This window comes from Pteronotus mesoamericanus, unplaced genomic scaffold, assembly GCF_021234165.1.
Source record: "Pteronotus mesoamericanus isolate MK-2021 breed Mesoamerican mustached bat unplaced genomic scaffold, CSHL_Meso_final contig_177, whole genome shotgun sequence".
Taxonomy (NCBI): domain Eukaryota; kingdom Metazoa; phylum Chordata; class Mammalia; order Chiroptera; family Mormoopidae; genus Pteronotus; species Pteronotus mesoamericanus.
In genome coordinates this window covers 2810147-2834817 of record NW_026555073.1, presented here as the reverse complement: position 1 = coordinate 2834817, position 24671 = coordinate 2810147, and the positions used below count along the sequence as shown (strand labels likewise).

The 24671-nt window shown below is 35.0% G+C and overlaps 1 protein-coding gene across 1 annotated transcript in view; it reads left to right on the top strand.

The window, feature by feature from the left end:
• The window catches only part of DACH2 (dachshund family transcription factor 2), a 389866-nt gene that overhangs the window by 226895 nt on the left and 138300 nt on the right, over window positions 1–24671 (top strand). The window lies entirely within an intron of this gene.

Genomic DNA, 24671 nt, shown 5'->3' with positions numbered 1-24671 from the left:
ATAAGAATCCAAATGGATGAGGATAGTGTAAGGAGCCTCTGGGGCAACTTCAAGCATACCAACATTCTCATCATGGAATGCCAGAAGGAGGAGAGAGAGAGCAAGAAATTGGAAATCTATTTCAAAAAATAATGTAAGAAAACTTTCCTAACTTGGTGAAGGAAATAGACATACAAGTCCAGGAAGCACAGAGGGTCCCAAAGAAGACAGATGCAAAGAGGAGCACACCGAGACACATCATAGTTAAAATGCCAAAGATTAAAGACAAAGAGAAAATCTTAAAAGCAGCAAGATAAAAGCAGTTAGTTACCTACAAAGGAGCTCCCATAAGAGACTGTCAGACGATTTCTCAATTGAAACGTTGCAGGCTAGAAGGGACTGGCAAGAAATATTCAAAGTGATGAAAAGCAAGGACATGCAACCAAGATTACTCTCTCCAGCAAAGATATCATTTACAATAGAAGGACAGATGAAGAGCTTCCCAGACAAGAAAAACCTAAAGGAGTTCATCACTACCAAGCCAGTATTAAATGAAATGTTAAAGTGTCTTCTTTAAGAACAAGAAAAGCGCTGACTGGGTTGCTCAGTTGATTGGGGCATCATCCTGATGCGTCAGGGTTCTGGGTTTGATCCTCAGTTGGGGTACAGGCAGAAATCATCCAATGAATGCATGAATGGGCGAAACATCAAATGGATGTTTCTCCCCCTCTTCCTGTCTCTCTGAAATCAACTTAAAAGCACTTACAAAGAAGAAAAAAGATCAAAATATATGAACAATGAAATGGAAATAAATGCGTATCTACCAACAATTGAATCTAAAAAAGCAAAATAACCTTGGCCTGGTAGTTCAGTTGGTTAGAGCATTGTCTCAATGCTCCTCAGTTGCAGGTCTGACCCCTGGTCAGGGCACAGACAGGAATCAAACAGTGAATGCATCAATGAGTGGAAAAACAAATAGATCTTTCTTTCTCTTTCTGTCTCTCTTCCTTCTTCTCTCTCTAAAGATGAAGAAATACAAACAAATAAAAAATAAAACAAGAAACAAAATAAACGAACAAGCAGAACAGAAACAGACTCATAGACACAGAGAACATATCTATGGTTGCCAGATGGGAGATGGGTTGCAGAGATGGATGAAAAGATAAAGGGATTAAGAAGTACAAATTGGTAGTTACAGAGTAGTCATGGGGATGTGAAGAACAGCGTGGGGAATATAGTCAGTAATATTGTAATAACCGTGCATGATGTCAGATGGGTACAAGATTTATTGGGACGCTCACTTATTAAGTTATGTAATGTCTAATCACTGGATTGTACACCTGAAACTAATATAATATTTCATGCCAAATGCAATTGAAAAATACAAATTATACAAAAAAAATGACGTGGGGAATACAGGCCGGAAAAGTGTTAGGTTTTTTTCCGAAATTGCACATTTTATTATGTCAGGCCCTGAAGGGCTAAAAGTCTGAAGGGTAAGATTATGATCAGATATTCAAGCACAGTGCTATTCCCTTTCATTTTCCTTATAATCCTTCATGATCTGATAAGTAAATATTTCCTCTTTTCTTAATGAAACTATCAAACAGAAGCTTAGACATGTTTCATTTTTAAAGTCAATGTCACGATTGGCAAAGACGCCCTGTACTTTGAAGTATCGAAGAATGTGAGGGGGCAATTAAGATAGATAATCAAGGAGGCTGGGAAGGCTGAGCAGAAAGCTTCTCATAAACTCAGTACATTATTTTTTCTGTATTTGAAAAATATCTTTGCTAGTAGCTGGTGGAAAAACAATCTCAAGTTAAAAGAAAACTCTCATGGTAAAAGCCAAACAGCACATAAACATTTAATACCTAATAATTATTTTTTGATTAACATTTTATAGGTATTCTTATATCAACATGAGAAATAGGTGAGAAGTTCATTTATTTACTGAATGTGCGTCATTGGTTTGCTAAGGTGCCATGTTGGGCGCTTGCTGGTGAGAAACTGTGTTTCCATTATAAACATTACTTTAGTGAGCTTTAAAAATAACCTATGAAGACTGATGCTAAATAAATAGCCGTATATATTATTAAATAGAAAGAGCTTCAATAAATGTCTCTATTTAAAGTGCCAACTTTAAGCTCTTTCTATAATAGATTTGGCACATGAGAGTAATTTTGTCTTTACAAATTTTAATGACCAAAAAATTGATCTGGCTTGCTTTAGAGTTACAGCGAATTAGAACAAATTGTTAATTATGTTCAGCTGCAATTTTGGAGGGGGCGTTCCTTAAGAACCACAAACAGTGACTATGATTTCCATAAAAGTTGGCAAGTGATTCATCCAGAGTTTTAGTTGGATTGTATGTGCCATTTAACAGAAGTGGCCTCAGAAAGAGAGTTAACCTTAAAGACGACACTACCTAATTTGCAAATGAATTTTATGCGATGCTCTTAGCCTTTTCTTAAACCCAACTGTAACATAATTTTTCATCAGAACAGAATTGACTAAATCCTGAATTATTCTCATGCCTAGAAGAGGGTGGGTACTTACTGAAGTACTAAAAGGAAGCCGCATTAGAACATACTAGAAGGACGAGGCTGTTCCCATAAGCAAGTGCGCAATAAATAATTATTGGCTGAATTGCAGTATTAAAGAAAGCTCTAGAATACTTTGACCCTGGGGTGTGTCTCTTCAGTTCAGCTAGGTTTCACACCATGCATGCATGGCCCACGCTGAAAGACCTTTAGGGCGGGTCGTTATATTCTCATACATTATAGCCCTTCGGCTACCTATTTTGCACATATGTGGTAATGGTCACGGAAAAGTGAATCGTTCAATTTTAATCCCTGGTTGCACATATGAATGCACAGATGCACAATGAATCTCCACAGTGTTACTTTTCGAAGTCTAATTCTCAAAAGAAACACAACGTCATTCATTTATAACTATTTAGTTATTCATCCACTTGTTCCTTTATTCAACAAATGTTTCATGCCTTTTATGGGCTAAGCCTTGTGCTAAACATAGAGCACTAATAGATAAACGAGAGTGTTTGTCCTTAAAATTTTTAGGGGTCTAAGGTCATCCATGAACAGCCAATATTAGATATAAATACTATAAGAGAGAGGCAAAGAAAAGAGTCATTTCATGTTTTTGTAAGGAGACGAAGACGTGAATTATAAAGGAGACCTGATAAAACTAGATGTAAGAAAATGATTTCTGATTTTGCCTAATATGCATTAGCATATTTTACAGTAACTTTACAAATGGATCCTTTTAAAAAATACATACATATTGGCATTTGTTAAAATGAACACTTTTCCTGAAATTTGTGCACAGTGTAGAATGCTACATTCATATGTGCAACCAGGGATTAAATAAAAGGCATTATGTGCTACAACATAAACTGTGTAGAATAACTTTATGTTAGGGAATTTTTACTGTGATCGAATATTTCTAATCTAGCCTATTTATTCCCTCATCTGCCTCTGACGTTGTTATCTAAAAACAACATTTAAAATGTTTTGAGAAGTCAATTTGAGACTCATATCAAATGCTAGGCATCATTTAATTTAATCAGTATTTAATTAGCTATAGTCAAGACATATTTACTTTTTACTGTATGCCAGGGACTGCAATGGATGTACGTATAATTTGGGTGAAAGAATTCACCAAACAAGTGGCACTTGACTAGACTCTTCCCCTTCTTTCCCCCGTTTTCCCTCTCCCCTTCCTCCTCATCCCTGTCAGCTTGTTTCTTATTTCCTAGCTCAGATGGTTAGAGCGTTGTCCCTCTACACCAGAGTTGAAGGTTCGATCCCCCAGCGGGTCACATACAAGAAGCCATCACTGTCTTTTTAAAATCAAGTAACCATTATTTTAGGCCAGTTTTCGTTGACAGAAAAATTGAATAAAAACTATAGAGTTCTCAGATCCCATTCTTTCATGCCCAGTTTCCCCTGTCAGTAATGTTTTTCATTAGTGTAGTACGCTTGTTATAATTGATTAGCTGATTTCAACATTTACACATTATAAAGTCAAGTTCATAGTTGACATTCGCGTTCACTCTTTTATGTATTGCAGTTCTGTGAGTTTTCACAAATGTATAATATCCTGTATACATGATCACAGTATCAGATAGAAAAGCTTCCCTGACCTCAAAATCTTCTGTGTTTCACCTACTCATCCCTCCTTTACTTCCTCCAAAGCCCTGGCAACTACTGATCTTTGTACTCTCTCTAGAATTATATAGCATGCAGCATTTAAAACATTTTTTTAAAAAAGATTTTATTAATTTATTTTTAGAGACAGGGGAAGGGAAGGAGAGAGAGGGAGAGAAACATCTGTGCGTGGTTGCCTCTTGCGCGCCCTGTACTGGGGACCTGGCCTCCAACCCAGGCCTGTGCCCGGACTGGGAATCGAACCGGCAACCCTTTGGTTCGCAGGCTGGTGCTCAATCCACTGAGCCACACCAGCCAGAGCAGTATGCAGCATTTTAAGGCTGGATTTTTTTTTTAACCTAACAATATGCATTTCAGATGTCTCTATGTCTTTTTATAGCTTGATTTTTTTTTCTTTTTATTGAACAACATTCCATTGTATGGATGTACCACAGTTTGTTTATCCATAACTATTGAAGGGCATCTCCGTAGACCAGCTTTAGCAGCTAGGAATGATACTGCTCTGAATATTCTGATGCAGGTTTATGTGTAGGCATGAATATTTAACTCCTTTGGGTAAATATCAGGGAGCACAGTTGTTCAATTATATAGTTAGAGTATGTTTAGTTTTGTAAGAAACTACCAGCCTGTCTTGCAAAGCGATTGGATCATTCTGAATTACTAGCAGTAAATGTGATTGCTGTTTCTTCACATCGTTGCCACTGTTTGGTGTTGTGTTTTGGATGCTGGCCTTTCTCATAGATGTTGAAGGTATATCATTTTTGTGTTAATTTTCAGTTCCTCAGTAATATATGATGTTGAACATGCTTTCATATACTTATTTGCCATTTGTGTATCTAGTTAGTTCATTGTCTGCTCAGGTCTTTTGTTACATTTGTAATTGGTTTTTTCTTTTCTTTTCTTTTTTTTAGTTTTAAGAATTCTTTGTGTATTTTGGAACAAGTCCTTCACAAGATTTTATCCCCAAATCTGGGAGCGATCCCAAAATTTGCCTTTTTATTCTCTTTGGAGCCTTTTGTCATAGAATGTTTTAAATCTGAAGAACAGATTATCATTTTTTCTTTTATAGGTTGTGCTTTTAGTACTGTGTCTAAAATGTTATCACAAAACCCAAGGTAACCTCAATTTTCTACCATGTTATCTTTTAGAAATTTTATCATTTTGTGTTTTACACTTTAGTCTCCTATCTATTTCTAGTGAAAATTTTGTGAGCGGTGTAAGGTGTGTGCCTAGATTCATTTATTTTGCATGTGGATGTCCAGCTGTTCCAGTACCACTTGTTGAAAACTCTATGATTTTTCCATTTAATTGCCTTTGCTCTTTCATCAAAGATTAGCTGATTATATATGTGAGTCTATTTCTGGGCTCTCTAACTCTGTTCCATTGACCTGTTTGTCTGTCTTCTCACCAATACCGTACTGTTCTGATTACTGTAGCTTTCTAGTATGTCTTTTAGTGTCAGTCCTTTAACTTTGTTCTACTTTTTCAGTATCACATGGCCTATTTGGAGGATTTCACATTTTTATATAATCTAGAATGAGTTCATCAGTTCCTGGATGTTTGATTGGGATTGCGTTGATTGCATAGATAAAGTTGGGAAAATTAACAGTTTGAAATTACTGAGTTTTTAGATCCACCAACATGGAATATCTCTTCATTTATTTAGATTTACTGTGATTTCTAGTATCAAAGCTTTGTAGTATTCCTCCTGTATTTCTTATACATACTTTGTTAGATTTACATGAAGTATTTTATGTTTGGGTGCTAATTTGCGTGAAGTTGTATTTTTAATTTCAGATTGCAATTATTCATCACTGGTTTGTAGGAAAGCAATTTACTTTCGTATATTAACTTTGTGTTCTGCAACCTTGCTATAACCACATATTAGTACAAGGAGTTAGTTTATTAATTATTTGGTATTTTTCACATATAGTTATCTTATCTTTGAAAGCAAGAAAATATTATTTCTTCCATCCCGATCGGCATACTTTGCATCTCCTTTCCTTGTCTCCTTCATTAGCTAAGACTTCCGATATGATGTTCAACAGGAGTGGTAATAGGAGGCATCTTTACCTTATTCTTTTTTTATTATTACCTTATTCTTGATTTCAGCAGGAAAGCATTGAGTTTGTAAACAGTAAGTACAATGTTAACTGTAGGATTTCCATGGATTTTTTGAATCAGGTTGAGGAAGTTTCTATCTCAAGTTATTGAGCATTTCTATCACAAATGTGTTTTGAATTTTGTCAAATGCTTTCTGGCACTTATTTATCTGATTATATAATTTTATTCTTTATCCTCTTATTTCTCATCCTCACCTGAGGACATGCTTATTGATTTTAGAGGGAAGGGGCTAGAAGGAGGGACAGAGGAGCATCGGTGTGACAGAGAAATATCGATTGGTTGCCATTTCGCCTATGTTATCAAATTTGTGAGCACAGTTATTTTTAATATCTCTGTATTGTTTTAATTTTTGTAGCATCATGATATTGAATTCTCTTTTCATTTCTAATATTATTAATGTAAGTCTTCTTTCTTCTTTTCTGAGTTAGCCTGTTTAGAAGTTCATACATTTTATTTGACCTTTTCAAATAGCCAAGCTTTGTGTTCCTTGATTTTCTGTTTTCAATTTTATGGATTTTTTGTTCTAATTTTATTATGTATTATCTTCTGCTTTCTTTAGACTTAATTTGATCTTATTTTTTCTTTTCTGGGGTGAAAGCTTGCATAAGTCACTTGCTATGTCTCTTCTTTGTAATATACACATGCAATCCTAGAGATATTACTCCAAGCCTTTCATTCCTCACATTCCACAATTTTTTATGAACTTTATATACATTTGGTTAAAACATTTGAAATTTACCTAGAACCTCTTTTTGACCTATGAGTTACGTAGAAGTATGCTATTTACTCTCTATGTATTGTGGGTTTTCAGGTATCTTTCTGTTATTGATTTTCAGTTTAGTTTCATTGGAATCTGAGAGCATACTTTGTGTGTTTTCTATTATTTTAAATTTGCAAAGCCATGTTTTATTGCCCAGAATGTGTTTAGTCTTGGAGACTGTTCAAAGTAGTTTGAGAAGAATATGTGTTCTGCTGTTGTTGGATGAAGAATTTATAAATGTCAATTAGATTCAGTTGATTGATGGTGCTATTCAGTTTAACTCTGTACTTACTCATTTTCTGCTTGCTGGATCTGTCAATTACTGATAGATGGGTGTTGAAGTCTCCAACTATTAAGCGAATTAGTTTTCTTCTGCCTGCAGTTCTATCAGTTTTTGCCTCTCATATGTTGAGGCTTTGTTGTTAAGCACATTCACCTTAGGGATTGTTACGTCTTCTTGGAGAATTGACCCCTTTATCATTAGGCGATGACCTTTTGTATTGCTGATAATTTTTATTGCCCTGAAGCCTGGTTTGTCTGAAATCAATACAAATCCAGCTCTACTTTGGGTAGTGTGAGCATAGTATGTCTTTTTCAATCTCTTTTCTTTAAATCCATCTGTCTTTATACTTAAAGTTGGTTTCTTATAAATTAGATGTAATTCAGTACTTTTATCCACTCTGATAGTCTTTGTATTGTAATTGGTATCTTTAGACAATTGACGTTTAAGCTGATTATTGAAATAGTTGGATGAATATCTATCATATTTGTAACATTTTTCTTTTCATTGCCCTGTACTTTGTATTTGCTTTCGATTCTCCCTGCTACCTCTCTGGTATTAAGTGAATGTTGTATATAATTTCATTTTATCTTCTCTTTTAGCGTTCCAGTTATACTTCTTATTTTGTGGTTGTCCTAGAGTTTGCAATATATATTTATGATTAATCCAATTCTGTTTTCAAATAATACTATTTCCAATACCTTACAGTTAGTGCAGTTACCTTATAACAGAGTGTTACTAATTCCTCTCTCCTGTGCCTTATAATATTGCTGTCATTTATTAATATTTTGCTTATACTAATGTTTTAATTTGCCAAATTTATTGTTGCTTTAACTATTTTCAATATACTATTAAGTGCTAAATCAGTCCAGAATAAGGAAAGTAAAAGATTTCATTTTACCTTCATTTATTCCTTGTCTAATCCTCCTTCTTTCTTTATATGAATCCAAATTTGAGACCTGCAGAATTCTCCTTTCTTAAGAGCTCCTTTTAAAGTTTTTGCTTGGCTAGTCTGCTGTTAAAATCTTTTTTCTCCATTTTAGTTTGCCTGATTAGATCTTACTTCTCTTTTACCTTTGAAAGATAATGTCACTGGGTAAAACATTGTAGATTGGTACTTGTTTTTCATTTCAACACTTTAAATAGTGCTCTCTACTCCCCTCTTTGCTTGCGTGGTATTTGTACAGAAGAGTGTTATGAATCTCATCCTTGCTTCTCTACATGCATAAATTTCTCCCTGCTTGCTTCTTTTGTGATTTTCTCTTTGTTTTAGATTTTCTGCAGTTTGAATATGTTATGCCAAGCTGTGGTGGAAAAAGGAAAAATATGAATATGTTTTCCTTGCTTACTTGATTTCTGAGCTTCCTGGATCTGTAGTTTGGTGTCTGCAATAAGTACTTCACTATTACTTCAACTATTTCTTCTTTTCTTGTCTTACTTTTTCTTCTGATACCCCCTTACACATAAGTTGTACCTTTTGTAATTTTCCCACAGTCCTTGGATCTTCTGTTGCATTCTTTTCATTATTTTTCCTCTTTGAGTTTAAGTTTGCAAAGTTCAAAGTGTCTTCTCTTCATGTTCATTTATTCTTCGTTCGTGTCTATTAATAGGTGATCCTATCAAAGACATTCATCATTTGTTAGTTTTTATTTTTTCCCTTGCATTTCATTTTGTATATTTCTTAGAGTTTCCATCTTTCTGCACATTATTCACCTTTTATTGATTTTAGAGAGAGAGAGAAAGGAAGGGAGAAAGCGAGAGGGAGAGAGAGAAACATCAATTGGTTGTTCCATTTATTTATGTATTCATTGGTTGACTTCTATATGTGCTCTGACTGGGGATCGAACCTACAACCTTGGTGTATAGGGACAACACTCTAACCTCCTCAGTCAAGGTTCCCCTTTTCTTGTATGTTACCTTCTTTTTCTATTACCTTCCTTAGCATATTTATCAGTTATTTTTAATTGTCACTTCGATGATTCCAAAATCTGTTCCATATCTGAGTCTGGTTTATCTGGTTGCTCTTTTTAAACTGTGCATGTATGTGTTTGTATTTTAGAGTGCCTTGTAATTTTTTCGTTGCAATCTGGACAAGATATACTGAATAAATAAACTTAGGTAAATAGACCTTTTAGTGTGAAGTTTTATTTTTATTTAGCTTGGTGTCAGACTGTGTGTAATGTTTACTATTGCTGTAGGTGTCAGATGCTAAAACTGCCTCTGTTTTCCTTGTTTCTGTCATTATTTAGACATAATAATTATTATCTGGAGTTGAGTATAGTTAGTATCTGGTCAAAACCACAGTTAGGCTCTGGTAATATAGTTCCCATGAAAACATTTTTTTTATTAGAAAAATAGAATGCCCTGGGCATATTTCAAAATGGCGTCTCCCCCCCCCCCCCCCCCCCGCCCCCTGCCAAAAACACTACGGGATTTCTTTTTTTCCTACTCTTCACCATGAAAACCTGGTAGGCGGGTCTCTTGAAGGCAAAACTCCTGAAAACGTGGAGCCCCCCAAGACTGACATTCACTGGAGCTTTTAAGTCTCAAGCTTGCCTACACTGCCCCTTTGGCATTTTCTTCATTTACAGTTTGTTTTGTACCTTGGTATTAGCTCAATTGTAAACTCATTTTCCTAGGCTCCTGTGCTCATAAGCTATGATTCTGTGTATTCACCTGTCTTTACTGTTTTGAGGACATAATTTCACCCTGGGCCTGTGACCTTAATTTTCTGATGGATCTAAGATGAAATGTTGATTTTCAGTTTTCTTGAGTTTTTGTTTCACTTGTGAGGATGGGAGAAATAACTTCCTGATCACTCACTGTGTTTTCTATTGCATGTCCCTGATGGATATTGATGTTAAACGTATTTTTGTGTGTTCATTGACCATTTGTACATTACTTATTGGAGAAAGGTCTATTCAGATATTCAGATCCTTTGGCCATTTCTTTATTTGGGTTATTTGTCTTTCAATTATTGAATTGTAGAGTTGTGGTTTTCAAAGTATGTATTTTTCAAATCTTTTGTTAAATTTAATTCTAAAAATCGTATTCCTCTTGGTATAAGTTTGAATGAATTGTGCTCCCAATTTCCTTGGGTTGTTCTTTTTAAGTGTTCATAGAAAAAATATTTTAAATACTCATTTTGTATTCTACAACCCTGTCAATCTACTTTATTAATTTAATAGTTTTAAATTTTTAATTCCTTAGATTTTTCTATATAAAAGGTGGTGTCACTCACAAATAGAGATCGTCTTATGTCTTCCTTACCCGTCTTGCTGCTGGAACCTTCAGTATATTTTTGAACAGAGGTGGCAGTACTAGATATCTTTTTCCAGATCTCAGGGGAAAAGCATTGAGTTTTTCACCATTAATTATGATGTTCTGTGAGCTTTTGCATATGCCTGTTTTTCTTAGGCTGAGTAAATTCTATTTATTTTTAGTTGTGGAGTGTTTTTTACTCTGAATAATATTGAATTTTATCAAATGCTTTTTGCTTGTATTGTTATAATGTGGTTTCAGTCCTTTATTCTATTGATATGGTATATTACTTTAATTGATGTTCTTTGTCCAATCATTCTGCATTCCTGAGATAAATCTTAATTGGTCATGGTATATAATGTTTTGCATATATTGCTGAATTTGGTTTGTTAGTATTTTGTTGATGATCTTCGCATTTGGAATCATAAGATATATTGTTTTGCAGTTTTCTTTTGATATCTTTGATTATTTTTAGTGTAAGATGATACCAGTCTCATAGAATGAACTGGGATGTGCTCCTTCTTCTTCTATTTTTAGGAAAAGTTTGTCGAAGTTTGGTGTTAATTCTTCTTTAAAGCTTTTGATAGAATTCTCCCAGGAAGCTGCCTGGTTCTGAGCTTTTCTTTGTGGGAAGTTTATTTCATCTATTTTCTTTTTATAAATCTCTTGACATTTTCTATTTCTTCTTGAGTAAATTTTATTAGTTTGGATATAGGAATTTGTTTATTTTATCTAGGCTTATAATCCTTTTTTATTTCTGTAAGGTTTTTTAGTAATATCTTCTTTTTTTGCTGATTTAAGTAAATTAAATATTTTCTTTCTGTCAATCTGTCTAAAAGTTTGTCAAATTTGTTTATCTTTCAAAGAATCAACTATGATTTATTTGATTTTATACATTGTTTTTCTACTCTCATTTATTTTCGCGATAAGTTTTATCATTTTCTTTTTTCCATTTGCCCTGGGTATATAGTTTTCTTATTATTTTTTGTCTCATAAAGTGGGAGCTTAGGTTATTGTTTTTAGATCTTTTTTGATGGCAAAACACAACATAATATTTACCACTGTAACCATTTTAAAGTGTACAATTCAGAAACATTAAATATAGTCACAGTGTTGTACAGTCCTTATGTTGTTGCAGAATTTTTCCTCATCCCAAAGTGTAATCGCCTATCTACTAACCAGTCGCTACTCATACACCATCTCTGAGCTCCTGGCCACTGCTAATCCTTTTTCTGCCTTTGTGGATTTGCTCATTCTGGATAAGTCATATAGACATAATCATTCAATATGTTGCCTTTTGCATCTGGCCTCTTTCACTAGCATAATATTTACAAGGTTCGTTAATGGTATAGCATGTATCCATTTTTATATCTAAATAATATTCCATGGTATAGATATACCTCATTTTGTTATATTTTATCATTTAAGTTATTCTCATCTTTGACTATCATAAAAAGTGTTACTATAAACATTAGTGTACATGTTTTTGCTTTAATACCTGTTTTCAATTAGGTTACATACTGTATTTTGCCATGTATAATGCGCACCCACATTTTTGTGAGCATTATACACGGGATAATTATACCCATTATTAGACCCATGATGTGTAATCATTATACCCATGTATAATGTGTATCCTTATTTTTTCCTCAAAAATTTGGGCAAAAAAATGCACACTATACATGGCAAAATGTGGTACCTAATTGTGAAAATGTGTCATAGGTTTATTCCATTTTTAAATTTACCAGGAACCACCAAACTATTTCCCACAGTGACTGCATCATTTCACAGTCCTACCAGCAATATATGTGGGTTCAAATTTCACCATATCCTTGCCCACAGTTATTTATTGTTCATTTTTAAAAGATGCCCATCCTCATGGGTATGAAGTGACATCTACCTATGGTTTTAATTTACATTTTACTTACGATGTTGAGCATCTTTTCATGTGCTTAGTGGCTGTCTGTATATCTTTGGAGAAATGTCTTTTCAACTCCTTTGCCCATTATTTACTTGTCTGTTGGTTGCAAGCGTTCTTTACATATTCTGGATTCTACACTCATATCAGATCTATGATTTGTAAATATGTTCTCCTGCTCTATGGGTTGGCTTTTCCTGCTCTTGATAGTGTTGTCTGATGACTAAAAGCATTAGTACAAGAAATCCCAGTTTATCTCTTTTTTCCTTTTGTTGCTTGTGCCGTCAGTGTTATATCTATAAAACCATTGCCACTTCCAAGATCAAGATTTACCCTTAAAAATTTCTTCTGAGAGTTTTATAGTTAGCTCCTGTTGTCCCAGCATCGTTTGTTGTAGAGACTTTTCTTTCACCGCTGAATAGTCTTATCGCCCTTAATGAAAACAAGTTAATCAGTTATTTCTCATCTCGTTGTGTGTGGAGAGAAAGGGTGGTATGTGCTTACCTCATTTTATCTGGAACCACCATAATTTTTAAAAAATATTTTACTTATTTTATTTTTAGAGAGAGAGGAAGAGAGGGAGAAAGAGAGGGAGAGAAACATCCATGTGTGGTTGCCTCTCACGTACCCCCTGCTGGGGACCTGACCTGCAACCCAGGCATGTACCGTGACTGGGAATCAAACCAGCGACCCTTTGGTTCACAGGTTGGCACTCAGTCCACTGAGCCACACCAGCCAGGGTTGGAACCACCACCAATTTTGTTACAGTAACTTTTTGGCCTTTCTCTGTATGCTGAAGTACACAATTTTTACACCACAAATGACACAGGTAGATCATGATATAGGATTTCAGTAGTCCTTATTCTGGTTGTAACAAAGCCTCTGAGTTTTCACGAACTTTGTTCAGGGTTATCTATTAATCTACTGATTTCCCGTAGTTGGCCTAAGGGACAGAGTAAAAGCATACTACTATGAAATCCAATTAAACTCACAGCCTTATGTTTTATAATATAAGCTCTCTGGAGGTTTATTTCATTTGCTTTTAATAGTGTCTGCAAACTCTTAAAAGTTTGTAGCTAAAATGTTTATTTTAACACATATTTTTATTTAAGTAGATAGCATTATTACTGCATTATTTCCATTACAGGTTTTTTACTACCTTGAAGGCCTATGATGTGCCTTGCGTATTGTCATTAGATTTAAACATCATAGAATAATACTCTGAAGATGACATCGTTTTTATTTACTTGTCAATATAATCAATAGTGTGTCAAAAGACAGCAGACATCTTTCCCTTCCCTACAAATTGGCCAAAACACAAAACAGGAAAGGTCAATATGCAATCATCTATGAATGGATGCGATTGGATGTTACGATCGAGGCCAACAGAAACCCAGACATACAAAAATCCCTTCTCCATGTAGAAAATCCTGACTAAATAAAATAAGAGCACTCAGTAAATTGTCCAATTTCCATGATGTCTGGTTAAAGATCTTCATAATAGATTTGTTATTTTTACTTCTAAGTACAAGGCAGTTTCCTTTCATTATTGAGGATCATTATATTAAGTTCTTTGAAATGGAAAAAATAGCTTATTTCCTTGAGAGAATGTGATGTTGTTGTTGTTCTTCAATCTCAAGGATAGAATGATGTTTTTTATCTTTTGAACAAGCATTTAATGTAATGAATAAATTGGAGCGAAAGAACCGTTAATCTAGAGAGCCAGTACTTACTTCAAAATAAATAGGTGGAATAAAATGTACCTTGATTCTTCTGTGTTTATTAAATTACAGAATTCTATTATTGTTGCAAACATCTCTGGTCCCCATTTGCCTTGCTTTATTGCTTTTCCATTCTCTTCCTCCTCTTCATTTGTAGCTCTCTGCATCTGGGAGAACAGAAATGAAATTTGCTGCCTTGAATCACAGTTGTAAAATGGTGAATTATAAATAGATTAAAAAATTGTATGTTAATGAGAAAATGCAAAGATGATGTTCTCAATGTAGTTTTAAAACTACATTGAGATATAAATACACCTTTTATCCCTAAAATGTGAGGAAATTATGAGATATTACAGAAATGTTTCCTGGCTTTCTTCTGAGACAAATATTGGTTTAAGAAATATAGTCAATAATAATTTCATAACTGCATGGTGCTAGGTGGGTAATGGAAATATTAGAGGGGGGACTTTTTAATGTATATGATTATCTAACCACCTGGCTATAGACCTGAAGTTAATACAAAATAATACTGAATGTAAACTTAATTGAAAAAATAAATATAAAAAATAAAAAAATAATTAAAAAGTAAAAAAGAACTTGAGAAAACTTTATAAAATGTTAACTAAATCTAATTCAGAATCCTCGAGCAGGTTTTTAAAAAAGTATTGTTGGTCGCACAGAAGAAAATTTTTGTCCTGATTTCAACTTTTATTTTGTTCAACGAGCATACCTAGTATTGTTAAAATATTCTTTTAGTCCATCATTGTACACCAGAGTTTTTTTTTTTTTTTGATGACGGTGTGTCTTGTATATGTGCAGGCCAATACAATAGGCACACTTTAATATTATACAGTACAGTTCTGGACATTGTTGCAAACACAAATATAATTGCTTATGAGCTAGCATTTATTGTGTATTGCATTAGCATTTTATGTTTGTTTATCTCATTATAACTTCCAAAGACAAACACTTAGTGAATAACAAAATTTGGCTTCATACTCAGGTATTGGCAATTATGAAGAAATTTTCTATTAACATCTGTGTACAGGTGTTTTCGGAAATATGTTCACACGTTTTAGATGAATATCTGGCAGTAGAATTCTGGGTTAGATGATAAATGCATATTTAATTTTACTAGGCAATGTCACCCTGTTCTCCCGAGGAGCATTTCACATGTCCCTTGATTCACATCCTTGTCAGAAATTGGTGGTGTCAGTTTTGGGGGTCTTGCATATTTTTTCTAATGGGTATATTCTGCTATCTAATTGCAGTATTAATTCACAGTTACTGAATGATTAACGAAGCTGAGCACCTTTTGCTGTCCTTTGTCATCTCTGTATCTTTGGTAAACTTTCCAGATCCTTCGTAATTTTTTTATTGGGTTCATTTTTCCTCATTTTTCAGTTTCTATATTCTTGATACAATTCTTTGACCGGATGTCTTTTTTAAATCTTTTCCCTCACATTTTGAATTGTCTTTTTATTTTTGAAACAGTGTCTTTCTACGAACCAAAGTTTTCATTGTGATGAAGCACAATTTAAACATTTTTTCGGCATTATGGCTTTTCATTTTGTCTAAGAAATCTTTGCCTAATCCAGGGTCACAAGATTTTCGACGTGTTGTCCTAAAATATTTTACAATGTTGGGCTTTACCATAGGGCGATTATTTTTCTATGGCTATAGAAACCAGAGAGTTGCTGGGTTTTTTTAAATTGTTGTTCAATTTCAATTGTCCCACCTTTTCCCCGTTGCTCTCCCAGGCCCCGCTCCCCACCCCCCAACTCCCTCAGTCAGTTCCCACCCCGTTGTCCATGTTCGCGGGTCCTTTATACATGTTCCTTGAGTTGCTGGTTTAAACAACAGAATTTAATTTTTTTGGCACTTCTGGAGGCTGGAAGTCTAGAATCCAGGTGTCTGAATACTTCATGCCTTTTGAAGGCTTGTCTTCTTGTCACATAGATGTCCTTCTCTGTATGTCTCATTACATTGTCTTACCTCTGTACGTGTCTCTGTGTCCAAATTTCCTCCTTCTATAGGATACCATTCATAGTGCGTTAGAGTCCACCTTAAGGAACTTATTTTAACTAAATTACCTCTACGAAGACCCCGACTCCCAACAAGGTTGTGTTTGAAGGAACTGTGGGTTTGGACTTCAACACGTGAAGGGGAGGGGCACAGTTGAACACGTAACACTGGGCCCTCTCCTCCTCTAAACTCATGTCCTGCTCGCCGGTAAAGTACACTCACCCCCATCCCAACATCCCCCAAAACGTTAAAGGGTGTCAGCATCGATTCCAACTCCATTATCTCATCGAAATCACATCCAAATTGGCTGTTGGCTGACACTCCGGGAATGACCCATCTTTGGTGGCCAACTCCCTCTCCAGCCATGACCCCATGAAATCAGATGGCAAGCTATCTGCTCCCAAAGACAATGGCTATTCCTATGGCAGAGGCTGGGCATTCTTTCTCTTCGCAAAAGGGAGAAATCAGAAGGAAGAAAGGGGTCCGTGGCTTCTAAGCAAATCCGAGATCTAACAGCAGTGATTTGATGGGATTTTAAGGCTCGAGAATAATCCTGACTCTCTGCTCCTCCCCTGAGCCCAGAGGGTGGCCACCCCGTCCCTTGTTCCTGGAGAGCCGTCCGTCCCACCCCCTCAACCTGCACCCTCCTGGCAGGCGGTAGCAGTGGCAGTCCCACCGGGCTCTGTCCTCAGAGTCATTATTTCGTCCCATCTTTATTTCCTTCGTTTCACGCTGGCATTGTTTATACTGTATAATATTCTCGAAAACGTTGCTGGCCCCTCGTGCTATTCGTAGGAGTCTAAGCCATCAAATAAGCGGGTCCTCTCTATATATTTCCCGTGTAACCAAATCTGTCCCTCACTCCTGCTAAGATGCTTCATTGGATCCATGAGTCACAGGCTGATTCTGTTTAGCAAACAGTTGTCCAGGCACACACAGAGTTTCCAGAACACACTATCTGCGTAAGTTGAGAATTTTCCAAGTCTTCAATGTCTGCTATCTTTTTGGTAAATAACCACCCTCCTCCAACTTACCTCTCTCTCATTTTACTATAAGCAGTGAAGGGAAACCAGGCTGCCCTTCAACACCATGTTTAGTAACCTCACCTAAATATCCAACTTTATGGCTGACAAGTTCTCCTTCCCATCCGATACAGAACACAATTCAGATAAGTGTTTTGCTGCTTTATAGCAAGGATTGCTTTGCATCTCATTTTCAATAACATCTTCCTTATTTTCACCTGAGATCTCACCCAAAGCACCTTAAACACTTATTTTGCTACCAACATTCTGTTCGTGACAATATCTGTATTCTCCAAATAGATAAATGTTTTCTCTCCCCTTTCCTTTCTGAGCTCTCACGAGAATTGCCTTTAACATCAGTATTTCTAGCAATGGTCCCTTCAAATCAATGTAGGCTTTTTTAAGCATGAGTCTCAAATGATTAGTAATCGAATTATTACTCAATTCCAAAGCCACTTCCACATTTTTATATATTTGCTACAACAGAGCCATACTTTCTGGTACCAAAATCTGTGTTACGTTGTTACGGCCGCCATAACAAAGCACTATAGAATGAGTGCCTTAAATAACAGAAATTTATTGTCTCACAGTTCTGGAGGCTGAAAGTAAACATCAGGGTTTTGGCATAGTTGGTTTCTTCTGAGAGCTATGAGGGAAGGATCTATTCTTTGCCTCTCTTCTTGGCTTGTAGATGGCCACGTTCGCCCCTTGTCTTCTCACGTCTTCTCTCTATGCATGTCACTGTGTCCGAATTTCCCCTTTTAATAAGGACTCTAATCATATTGGATTAGTCCCTTAAAATGTGACTGCATGAGGAAATTAGGCTTCTAAAGAGTTTATTAAGTTAAAATGAGGCTGTTATGGTGGGCTCTCATCTAATCTGACTGGTGTCCTTGTAAGGACAGGAAATTGGAACCTACAGACAGTGCGTTATGTACATACTGCAGAAAGTTCATTTGAAGATATGGCAGGTGGGTGGCCATATGTAAGCCAGTAAGAGAGCCTTCAGAAGAAACCGAACCTGCCGCCCTCTGGATCTTGGATTTCTAGCCAAACTAAACTTAAACTTTAAACTAAAATAAGCTTCTGTTGTTTAAGCCACCGAGTCTATGGTATTTTGTTATAGCAACCTTAGGAAATTAATGCATGCACATTCAACTATCCCTATTATTAATATCTCACATTAATATGATATATTTGTTGCAATTAATAAACCAGTATTGATACATTATTATTAACTAATGTACATACCTTATTCAAGTGTCCTAAAGTTTTGCTTAATGTTCTCCTCCATTTAATTATTATGCAATCATTTATATCAATAAGAAGTCACATGTATTTTCTTTATTATTTGGGCTATAATCTACCACAGCTTTATGTATTTTGTCACTCGAATTTTTCCAGCTTGGGCCATTGGAAATTTTTATTTGTTCCTATGTTCTTTTGATATAGCCCCACGATTGTGTTTTTGTTGTTGTTTTTAGCACTTCCTTACTTTCTGAAGCTACAAGATGTTCCAGGATCATTGTGTACATTTCCTGTTCCAGTCTTAGATGTTGCTATTTCTTCAAGAGCCTTGGTTCCTCCTATTGGAAAATGCTATTTCAAAGCCAAGACCTGGGTGTTAGGTGCAAGTATACTTTTTAAATTCCTACATAGAATTTTTCTTTAAAATCAAGAATAGATGTTGAATATTGACAGGTGCTTTTCCTGCATCCTTTGCGATAACCATATGTTTTTATGTTTTTCATCTGTTGATGTGGTAAATTACAGTAACTGATTTCAGAAAATCGATCCAACTTTACATTTCCATCATAAACTACAGTTGGTCATGAAGCATTTTCTCATATATTGCTTGAGTTTATGTGCTAATTTTAAAAATTGTTGTACATAAAGATGTCCCCCCAAGATTGCTGCCGTCTCATTATTCAAACACAAGTCTAGGTCCTGCTGTGAAGGGACTTGAAGATGCAATTAAGGTTACTAATCAGCTGAGCTTCAATTAGAGAGATTTTCCTGGATTATCTTGGTGAGCCCAATGAAATCACAGTAGTCCTTGAAAGCATATTAAGCAAGTTTATATACAGGAATGAGCCTGGAACATTGGAAGTATAAGAACTGAACTTGGGCAGTCAGTTAAGAATTATAGATGTAAGATACAAAGGTATGGTGAATAGCTTTGGAAACTGGAGAGTTTTGTACTTCATCCTGAAAACTATAAGGAGTTCTGATAAAAAATCATTTCTCATCATAAATCCATTGATTATAATTATTTTATTACCTTGACAATTAGGTAGTAATATGAGGACTGACAAAAACTAACATTTATGGAAACATTATTTTATTCAAATTGTGCTTCAACTTGATTTAAACTAAACCCTTTAAAGAGAACATTTGGACACCTGAATCCTTATGTGCATTATACATGGTCTCAATGGTTCTATTGGAAAGATTTGAAGTTGAGACAATGTGTTATTGCTGGGAAAATGTTAGTAGTTTACAAAACCCTACTTTTCAGATTAGTGGTCATATGACAGATTACGTCCTCACAGGAAATTGTCAAATTCTCCCAGTGCATGATTTCTTGGACACTCCTTGAAAGTTCTTTGACTCTGTTTTTCTTTTGAAAATAATATGCTAACAAATGATATTTAGGGACCTAGAAGGGTTAACATACTCTTTAATAGGGACCTGGAAGAGCTAACATAGTATGTATATACTCCAACTTATCCCTGAGAAAAATACTTTCCCTCTGAAGGAAAAAAAGAAGAAAGCAAAGAACTGACATATTGAGAACTAGCTCTATTAGTGGTCCTTGTGCAGTAATGTCAGAGATTTTGTTTCTCGGTTATTTTTAAAAGACAGGCATAGCTTTAGTCATTGTTCTAGCACTTGAATGGCTTCCTTAAAATTTCATGTTTACCATCAAGAAATTCATCTTCATTTTTTTCAGTGTTGTTTTCCTAACTAACATCTTGGTTCCTGTATCGGGATTTGAATGCATGTTCGTTCACAGAGCTAGGTAGTACGATGTATTTCGTGATACAGAATCTTTCCGTCTTGCAAGCTCTTTCATTCTTACTACAGATATTTCATGCTCATGTATCAGATCAATTACGAGCTCTGTGCTTTGACCTGATACGGTCATCTAGACTTTAATTGTGAGTTCTTTTTAAAGAACACTGTGTCCCTTCGAATGAAAGCCTCGGGGCAGTGCTGGTGGCCAGCTTTCTCTTGTCTCTCTAGCTGGGTGTCTCTTCTACGTATCCAGTGCTGACCACCGCTTCTGCCACTGTTGTATTTCAGTGCTTCTCTATATGTAATGACCCTCACCCTGACGCGATTTCTCTTTAAATCATCATCCTATGGTTAATTGTTTTCATGGAAGAATAAAATCATCTTGGTAAACTCCATAGGCAGTGACTTCCTAGTGGAAACCTGCTCAGTGGGTAACTTCTTGGATTTGGGAAGATGAAATAAATTCTCTCCAGGTTTTTGTTTTACCTGTCTTGGCAGGACCTCATAATTTACAAAAAAGAAAACGATTACTTATCGCGTTATCTGGTACTAATGTTTACTGAGAGTACGATATTGTCATTGATCCTTTTTGGGCAGATGGTGTGGTCCCTTGGTACCTCTTATAAAATATAATATATACGCATATGTATCAATAATTCAGAAGCCATGTCATAAATCTGTCATATGGTCTGTTCCAGCAGATGGGACAGGTTCTTCTAACTTCATACTTAAGACCTAATTCATAGAGCATTATTCAGCCTATTTCTACATAATTCTCATATAACTCATAAAAGAAAAGTGCAGAATATACTTTTTTGGTATAAATTCATGTTGTCTTCTGACAAACATGACTGTGCACATGTACATTAAAAATATTAAAAATGAGTCAACTGTATTACATAGTTCAGCATTCTACTCAGAGGCAAACTACAGTATAGTAATATAATTTTCCTAAAGAAATCTGAACTTTTTCAAGTGGGAAACTTGACCTGTTAGATTATTGTGGGTTTTTTTCCCCAGGATCCTTATCCAAAGAAGTATATGGCTTAGATGGATAGGTGAATAGTCATCACTATTGAACTGTAATTATGTTACAGTTTATTAAGTTACCTGGGACTCTATAGTGTCTAGGGAATCTTTTTTTCCCCTGAGAATGATTTTTTAAATTTAATCTTTATTGTCTTTTTTCCATTGCCATTTAGTCCCCTTATACCGCCCCCACCAAGCAATCACCACACTGTTGTCCGTGTCCATGAGTCCTTTTTCCTTTTTGCTCCATCTCTCCTCCCAAGGATTATATACTACGACCAAGGGGGATTCGTCCCAGGGATGCAAGAATGGTTCAACATCTGTAAATCAATGCCATACAACACATTAATAAAAGAGTAATTCATGAAATAGTAGGGGATTTTAATATCCTGCTTACATCAATGGATAGATCATCTGGACAGAAAATTAATAAGGAAATAATGGCCTTAACTGTTAAATTAGACGAGACCATCTTAATCGACATTGATAGAACTTTCCATCCCAAACTGCAGAATACATATTTTTTTCAAGCACACAGGGAACGTTCTCCAGAAGAGACCACATATTATTCCACAAAACATGCCTCAGTACATTCAGGAACATCTAAATCATAACAAGTATCTTTTCCAACGACAATGGCATTAAACTGGAAATCAACTACAGAAACAAAACTGGAAAAAACACAAATATAGTATGTGGAGTTTAAACAACATGCTACTGAACAACCAACAGATCAAACAAGAAAATAAGAAGTCAAAAACAATCTTGAAATAAATGAAAAAGAAAACACAACTATTCAAAATTTATGAGATGCAGCAAAGGATTTCTAAGAGGCAAGTTCATAGCTGTACCTACCTCAAGAAACATGAAAAATCCCTTATAAGGTATCTAACTCAAGACCTAAAATAGCTAGAAAAACCCCGAAATACAATCCAAAGTGAAGGGAAAAAAAGGAAATATTTAAGATGAGAAGAGAAGTAAAATAGAAATTAAAAAATAGTAAAGATCAGTTTAGATCAGTAGAACTAAGAGCTGGTTCTTTAAAAAAATAAATAAAATAAAGAAAGCTTTCTTCAAACTCATCAAAAAAGAAGATAGGCCAAATAAGTAAAATTATAAATGAAAGAGAACTCTCAACTGACAACACAGAAATAACATAATAAATAATGCTATGAACAACTATATATCAACAAATTTGACTATCTAAAAGAGGTGGATGAGTTTCAGGAACTATATAACCTTCCAAGTCTGAATTAGGAAAAATACAAAATCCAAACAGACCGTTTACTAGTAAAGAAATTGAAGCAGGAAAAAAAAAACTCCCAACAAATAAAAGTCCAGGACCAGATGGCTTTACAGGTGCATTCTACCAAACATTCAGAGAAGTAATACCTATTCTTCTAAAACTATTTCGAAAAACAGAAGAGGATGGAATGCTTCCAATCTCATTTTATGATGGTGGTATTACCTTGACACCAATACCAGGTAAAGACATTACAAATAAAGAAAATTACAGGCCAGTATCTTTGAAGAACATAGTTACAAAATCTCCCCCACAAAATATTAGCAAATCCAATTCAACAATACATTAAAAAGATTATACACCATGACCAAGTGAGATTTATCTCAGGGATGGAAGGCTGCTTCAACATCTGTAAATGAATGTGATACAACACATTAATGAAATGAACCATAACATCATATGATCATCTAAATAGATGCAGAAAAAGTATTTGATAAAATTCAACATATTTTTATGCTAAAAAACCTCAGCAATGTGGATATAGAAGGAAAATATCTCAACATAATAAAGGCAATACCTGACAAACCCATAGCTAATATTATACTCAATAATGAAAAGCAGAAAGCCTTTTATCTCAGGTCAGGAACAAAACAAGAATTCCCATAATCATCACTTCTATTCAACATAATGTTGGAAGTCCTAGCCATGGACAAGAAAAAGGAAGAAAAGACATCCCAACTGGAAAGAAAGAAGTAAAACCCTCATTATTTGCAGATGACATGATACAATATATAGAAAATCCTAAAGACTCCACCAAAAAATTATTAGAACTAATAAATGACTTCAGTAAAGTTGCAGAATACAGAATCAATATAAAGTCTGTTGTGTTTCTATAGACCAAAAAAGAATGATCAGAAGAAGAAATTAAAAAAGAAATCCCACTTACAACTTCATTGAAAAGTATAAAATACCTACGAATAAATGTAACCAAAGAGGTGAAAGACCTACACTAAAAAAAGTACAAGACATTGAAGAAAGAAATTAAACAAGACACAAATAAATGGAAGGATAGACCTTGCTCATGGATTGGAAGAAGTAATACTGTTGAAATATCCTTACTAACTAAAGCAGTATCCAGATTCAATGCAATCTCTATTAAAATATCAATGACATTCTGAGAGTTTGAAAAACTAATCCAAAAATATATCTGGAAACGCAAAAGACCCTGAATAGACAAAGAAATCTTGAGAAAGAAGAAAGTTCTAGGTATTATGTTCCCTGACATCAAACTATACTACAAAGCTACAATAATGAAAACAACATGGTCCTCACATAAAAACTGATATATAGATGGAAAGACTAGAATATAGAGTCCAGAAATAAATACTTATGTGGTCAATTAATCTGTGACAAAAAAGATAAGAATATGATATGGGGTAAAGAGTCTTTTCTTGAAATGGAGTTGACAAAATTAGACAGATAGATGCACAAAGAAAATTGGACCACTTTCTTATTCCATATACAAAAATAAACTCAAAATAGATTAAAGGCTTAAATGTTAGGCCAGAAACTACAAAACTTCTAGAAGAAAACATAGGTAGTAAACTCTTTGGCATTGCTCTTAGCAGTATGTTTTTTTTTGATATATCTCCTCAAGCAAGGGAATCGAAATTAAAAATAAACAAGTGGAACTACCTTAAACTAAAACGTTTTTGTACAGCAAAAGAAACCATGAGCAAGACGAAAAGAAAACCTATTGAGTGGGGGAAGAGATTCACAAATGATACGTCTGATAAAGGGTTAGTATAAAAATATATAAACAACTCATACAACTTAACACCAGCCCCTCCAAATTCCAATTAAAAAAGAGGCAGAGTCCATGAATAGGGACATATAGATCACCAAGATATGTATGAAAAGAGGCTCAACACTACAAATCAGCAGAGAAATGCAAATGAAAATCACAAAGAGCTATCACCTCATACCTGTCAGAATGGGAATCATCAGTAAATCAACAAATGACAAATGCTGGTGAGGATGAGGATGTAGAGAAAAGGGAAGCCTAGTGCACTGTTGGTGGGACTGTAATTTAGTGTAACCA